Here is a 7,177-nt window from a genome sequence, read left to right on the forward strand (position 1 = left end):
GGATGTCGGAATATTTACCTCAGCTGCCCAAACATAACTCTCACTGATCTTTGAGTCTCCTTGTAATTGATTTGCTCTCACCCCGATGTACCGCACTTTTGTCTTTGAGTCCATGTATTTACGTCGATATACACACTCTCGCATAAAAAAATTATCATTATCCAACAAATCTTCACTAATAGAACAATATAGTAGATAAAAAATAAAGATTACTTGCCTTACACCATAGGTCGTGCCCAAAAATCTTTTTCAAAGGATGACACTGATTTGTGTAAGTTGTATTAATTTTTAATTTTTTTTGAGGTTTTTATTGTCATTTTTTTAAACTTCCTTTTTTTTTTTAAATGGGTTTTTTTTTTTTAAATTTTGAAATGGCTTTTTTTTTTTTTTTTAAACTTTCTAAGCCCGTCTTTGTTACATTTAAATTTATCTAAGGGATTGGATCATCAATTTAAAAGACTTTTGCGGAGGCTTTGAAGTTGTATTTTTTTAATTTTTTTGAGGTTTTTATTGTCATTTTTTCAAACTTTCCAAGCCGTCTTTGTTACATTTAAATTTATCTAGGGCCTGGATCATCAATTTAAAAAGATTTTTGGGCACTGCCTATGGTGTAAGGCAAAAAATAAAGATCACTTCCATTCCCCGTTATCGATATAGGTCATGTCCCAAAAATCTTCTCTTTCAGATGATTTTAACCCTCCTTCGATTTGTGGGTATTTTTATGTTATCATTTTTTTGTGTGTGTGTGGAGATTTTTTTGTAGTTGTTATTTTGAACCTTTTAAGTCGTCTGTGTGACATGAAATTTGAGGGTTTGAATCATCACAGGGAGATGATTTTTGGGACACAACCTAGATATGGTGAGGAACAACAAATGAATGGCATTTTAATGTGAGGGCACACTTCCTTTTTTGTTGGGCATGTATTCATGTTGAGACATTCCAAATAATATAGGGGTTATAATATATCTCAGAGATTGTGAGCTTCTTCTAAGTGACAAATATAACCACAACTGCCCTACACATCAGAGAAAAAAACCTTCAGATAATGTCTATCATCTGCAAAATCACTAAAAAAAAGATGATCTAGTTCGTAAACTAACCTTAGTTACTCTCAGCTGCTTGACCATATTCAAGAAGTTGTGAGAAAGAATTCCTGAAGATAGATGAAAAAGGAGAGAATTAATAAGGAGGTAAAGGGTACTTGACAAAGCGGCAAATAAATTTCAAGACTAAGAATCAAATGTCCTCAACATACCGAGCATGATTTTGCCTCTGCTGAGACTCCTTACAATTCAGCTGTGAGCTTTACGCCAAATAAATTTCAGTTTACTCCCCCACTAAGAACAAGATGGTTTAAACCACTCACACAGACCTTATACAGTGGTGTTACATAAGTTGTTCCTCATACATACATAAACCACTCACACAGACCATCACACTGTTACATAAGTTGTGACTCATAGAACATACATACATTGATACATACAAAGGCCCACACAAACATACATATGTTGTAACTCAAAAGAACCTACTGTGGTGCTTTAGGGGTTTCTCCACTCAAGCTTGTTCTTCAACTTTTCTCTGCTGCAGAGTCTGTCAATGATCCCACCTAATAAATAAAATTTCTCTGGGTGTCAGAAAATTTGATATAAAATGAATTACTATACGTTTACCTCAAGCTGCCCAAATCTCCCTGTATTTGATTTGCTTCTCACCCATGTATTGGCCTTTGTCTGTGTATCTTCTCTCAGGTCAGAAAACAACAAACAAAAAATCTTAATCTCAACAAAGAAAAGAGAAATTGCAAATGCAAAATTTTACAGTAGACCCACCCACTTACAGAGAATGAAATAAAGAAACCATCATCATTCTAGAAGAAAAAAAAAACTAAAAAGGGTTTCGGAAAGAAAAGAGGTAATATCAATAGAGAAACCAATGAGAATTCGAAGGGCTAGCAGGCTTAAAAGATTTCAGAAGAACCAGAGAAACATAATAAACTAAAGTGTTAATGGGATACATTTAAAACAAAATGTTAGAACTTGTTGTCAAAACAAAGGAAATGTGAGAAAGTACCTCTTGTCTTTGACGCCATGAAATCAAGGCTCTCTCTCTCTCTCTCTCTCTCTCTCTCTCTCTCTCTCTCTCTCTCTCTCTCTCTCTCTGTTTTCAACTTCTTCCAGCCTTTGAAATTCAAAACAAGGAGAGGCCAACGGTCAATTTCCTTTGAATTTTGACCATCTGATATTTAGAAGCTAACGGCTAGAAAACTCCTTTGGAATTTTGATCAACAAATGAATGACATCTAAATATGAGGACCCCACTATTAATTTTCTTGTTCTTGTAGGGATATATTTATATTAATACACATCCATATATTTATATTAAAAAATAAAGATTACTTTGCATACCCAAAAATCCCTAACCCTTTGATTTGTGGAGGCTTTTATAAGTTGTAATTTTTATTTTTATTTTTTGGAGGTATTTATCTTTCCAAGTTGTCTATATTACATTCAAATATATCTAAGGGCTTGGATAATCTAAAAGTGAGGTAGGGGCGCTCAAGCCCGGGGCTAGTAGGGCCTAGCCAATCCAGTGGCAAACACCATCAATGGTGGTTACACCCCCCCCCATGGAGATTGGCTGCCCTTCATGGGTTGAATAAACCCTATTTACTCTACTTGTATGGTTACCCCCCACCTTACATGGTGCCAAGACATACTACTACCCAGGGCTCCGGACCCATTGCACGTAATCACAGCGGATAGATGACCAATTGTGAGCTTTCAACTGACAAATAACTGCAATTACCCATACATTAGAGAAAAAACCTTCAAATATTAGTCTCTTATCTGCAAATCACTAGAAAAAGATAAGAAAGAGAGCTCTTAAACTGACCTTACCAGCCCCCACTTTCAGTTGTCGTGAGTGAGAGAATTCCTGAAAATAGACGAAAAAATGAGAATTAATAAAAGGAAGTGTGAAGGAGAGAATTAATAAGGAAGTGAGAATTCCTGGAAATAGACAAAAATTGACAATGAACGCCAAATAAATTTCAAGACTAAGGAATCAAATATCGTCAACATACCGAGCATGATTTTGCCACTGCTGCCAACTCCTTCCAATTCGGCTGTGAGATTTGCTGCTAGACTTGGGTTGACTCATAAGTTGGGACTCAAACATACATCACACATACCTTCACAGTGCTACATAAATATCAAGACTAAGAATCAAATGTCCTCAACATACCGAGCATGATTTTGCCTCTGCTGAGACTCCTTACAATTCAGCTGTGAGCTTTACGCCAAATAAATTTCAGTTTACTCCCCCACTAAGAACAAGATGGTTTAAACAACTCACACAGACCTTATACAGTGGTGTTACATAAGTTGTTACTCATACATACATAAACCACTCACACAGACCATCACACTGTTACATAAGTTGTGACTCATAGAACATACATACAATGACTCATAGAACATACATACATTGATACATACAAAGGCCCACACAAACATACATATGTTGTAACTCAAAAGAACCTACTGTGGTGCTTTAGGGGTTTCTCCACTCAAGCTTGTTCTTCAACTTTTCTCTGCTGCAGAGTCTGTCAATGATCCCACCTAATAAATAAAATTTCTCTGGGTGTCAGAAAATTTGATATAAAATGAATTACTATACGTTTACCTCAAGCTGCCCAAATCTCCCTGTATTTGATTTGCTTCTCACCCATGTATTGGCCTTTGTCTGTGTATCTTCTCTCAGGTCAGAAAACAACAAACAAAAAATCTTAATCTCAACAAAGAAAAGAGAAATTGCAAATGCAAAATTTTACAGTAGACCCACCCACTTACAGAGAACGAAATAGAGAAACCATCCTAGAAGAAAAAAAAAAAACTAAAAAGGGTTTCGGAAAGAAAAGAGGTGATATCAATAGAGAAACCAATGAGAATTCAAAGGGCTAGCAGGCTTAAAAGATTTCAGAAGAACCAGAGAAACATAATAAACTAAAGTGTTAATGGGATACATTTAAAACAAAATGTTAAAACTTGTTGTCAAAACAAAGGAAATGTGAGAAAGTACCTCTTGTCTTTGACGCCATGAAATCAAGGCGCTCTCTCTCTCTCTCTCTCTCTCTCTCTCTCTCTCTCTCTCTCTCTCTCTCTCTCTCTGTTTTCAACTTCTTCCAGCCATTGAAATTCAAAACAAGGAGAGGCCAACGGTCAATTTCCTTTGAATTTTGACCATCTGATATTTAGAAGCTAACGCCTAGAAAACTCCTTTGGAATTTTGACCAACAAATGAATGACATCTAAATATGAGGACCCCACTTTTAATTTTCTTGTTCTTGTAGGGATATATTTATATTAATACACATCCATATATTTATATTAAAAAATAAAGATTACTTTGCATACCCAAAAATCACAAACCCTTTGATTTGTGCAGGCTTTTATAAGTTGTAATTTTTATTTTTATTTTTTGGAGGTATTTATCTTTCCAAGTTGTCTATATTTTTTGGAGGTATTTTTTGGAGGGATTTTTTATGTTTTCATTTTTTTATTTTTGTAAACTTTTATGTTGTTATTTTGAACTTTTTAAGTCGTCTATGTGACATGAAATATATTTTGAGGGTTTGAATCATCATATGGAGATGGAATTTTGGGACGAGGCCTATCGGTGAGGACCACACTTTACATGTTTTTTGTTGGGCATGTATTTATGTTGGAAGTATAACATGTGTGCCTATTCACGTCGAGAAGAGTAAGGACATGTTTGTTCAACTGATTAGGATCCCAAGAACCAATTATTGGACTTAAATTTACGTTTACTTTTGAGTCCAATATTTGGTTTTGGACTCACAATATGTTCACATAATATGAAATGAACAGATCTCTCTGTGGGGCTTGTCTACAATACATGGATAAACCATGCTTGTACCAATGGTGGTTACACCGCACGCGGTGCCAATGAAAATTGTGAGGTTCAACACGAAACTAAAAGATCCAGGCCTAATATAGTAATATTATATTGAATAAACCCTTAGGATCCATGGTTACCTTGCTTGTATGGGTTACTAGGGGGCTAGGCTTCGGGCCTCTAGGGTCAATGAACCTATATGGTTTGACTGACCGTGGGCTCGGGCCTAGGGCCTAGACATAGCGGCCTGGGACCCATTGAAAGTAATAGTATGGAGGATATACCTCAGATGGCCTTGTGAGCCCTGCACAAATAACATCACCTTCAGATATTAGTCCATCATCTACAAAATGACTAGAATAGATGAGAGAGAGTTCTAAAACTAACCTGAAGATAGACAAAAAAAAATGAGAATTAATAAGGAGGTAAAAAAAGGGTACTTGACAACGTGCCAAAAAATTTCGAGACTAGCATGATCTAGCCGGTGCTGCGACTCCTTCCAATTTGGCTTTGAGCTTTGCTACCAGATGAAGTAGACGGTCTGGACTTGAGATTTTTTAGAAACCACTAAGAACAAGATGGTTTAAAACCCTCACACACAGAGACCTCACACCAAGAACAAGATGATGGCTTAGACCACTCACACAGACCCTTTACATTGTTACATTGTTACATTGTTACATACATACATGAGCCCCACAAACAAGAACATACATACAAACAAGAACAAGATAGACCCCAGAAATAGGTACAGACTACATACATACACAAGCCTACACAATCATGCATAAGTTCTCCAAAAGGGTCTTCATTCAGGCTTGTTGTAACACTTTTTCTCCATATATTTGAGTTGCTCTCACCCACGTTGTCTGTGAGGCTCCATGTATTTTCATCGAAAGACACACTCATGTATCATATAATATCATCACGTTAATGTTTTATATAAAAAATAAAAATTACTTGCATACTCTTGTTGTAGAGGTTCGTGCCCCTAAAATTTTTACCATAGGATGATGATTTAAGCCCTTTATTTGTTACACTGAATTTATTATGCGTTCGGTTTGTATCAACTTTTGGAGAATACTTTTGGGGCACGGCCAACCACCTATGGTGGGGACCAACAAATGAATGACATGAGATATGAGGACCCCACTTTTAATTTTCTTTTTCTTGTAGGGATATTTACAGTAAAATAGACATCCATATTATATAAACCATTGGTAGAACAACAATAAAGAGATGAAAAATAAAGATTACTTGCATACCCATACACCCCCCCTCCTCGCTCTTCTATAGATAGGTTGTGCCCAAAAACCCTTTGATTTAGGGACCTTTTAAGTAGTAATTTTAATTTTAATTTTTTGGAGGTGTTTATTTTGCCATTGTTTCCATCTTTCCAAGTTGTCAATATTACATTTAAATATATCTAAGGGCTTAGATCATCAATTTAAAATGATTTTTGGGCACTACTTATGGTGGGACAAACAAATGAATCACATCTAAAATTGAGGGACCTATGCAGGTAGGGCCCCTCAAGCCTGGGGCTAGTAGGGCCCCTCAAGCCTGGCGCTAGTAGGGCCTAGCCAATCCAGTGGAAAACACCATCAATGGTGGTGTACCCTATGGAGATTGGCTGCCTTTCATGGGTTGAATAAACCCTAGGATTGGTTACTCTGCTTGTATAGCTACCCCCCTACCTTATATGGTGCCTTTCATGGGTTAGGGCCAAGACATACTGCCCAGGCCCCCGGACCCATTGTACGTAATCACAGCGGATATACCTTAGATGACCAATTGCGAGCTTTTCAACTGACAAATAGCTGCAAATATTAGAGAAAAAACCTTCAAATATTAGTCTCTTATCTGCAAATCACTAGAAAAAGATAAGAAAGAGAGTTCTTAAACTGACCTTACCAGCCACTTTCAGTTGTCGTGAGTGAGAATTCCTGAAAAAACCTTCAAATATTAGTCTCTCAGCTGCTTGAGAATTCCTGAAAATAGACGAAAAAAGGAGAATTAATAAGGAGGTGAAAGAGAATTAATAAGGAAGTGAGAATTCCTGAAAATAGACGAAAATTGACAATGCACGCCAAATAAATTTAAAGACTAAGAATCAAATATCGTCAACATACCGAGCATGATTTTGCCACTGCTGCCTTCCAATTCGGCTGTGAGCTTTGCTGCTAGACTTGGGTACTTTTTGCAAACCACTTTCAGTTTACTCCTACTAAGAACACGAGTGTTACATAAGTTGGG

At 36.5% G+C, this 7,177-nt stretch overlaps 1 long non-coding RNA gene across 1 annotated transcript; it reads right to left on the bottom strand.

The window, feature by feature from the left end:
- Positions 1-364: 364 nt before the first annotated feature.
- LOC143887035 (uncharacterized) lies at positions 365-3,209 on the bottom strand. The gene is made up of 6 exons (XR_013253995.1): positions 3,087-3,209; positions 2,897-2,938; positions 1,675-1,742; positions 1,257-1,594; positions 1,102-1,154; positions 365-1,016 (listed from the first exon to the last, which is right to left on the bottom strand). It is a non-coding gene; the product is annotated as an uncharacterized LOC143887035 (long non-coding RNA).
- Positions 3,210-7,177: the final 3,968 nt, after the last annotated feature.

This window comes from Tasmannia lanceolata, unplaced genomic scaffold (genome assembly GCF_043159265.1).
Source record: "Tasmannia lanceolata isolate RefF3 unplaced genomic scaffold, GAP_Taslan_0.1 ptg000012l, whole genome shotgun sequence".
Lineage (NCBI taxonomy): Eukaryota > Viridiplantae > Streptophyta > Magnoliopsida > Canellales > Winteraceae > Tasmannia > Tasmannia lanceolata.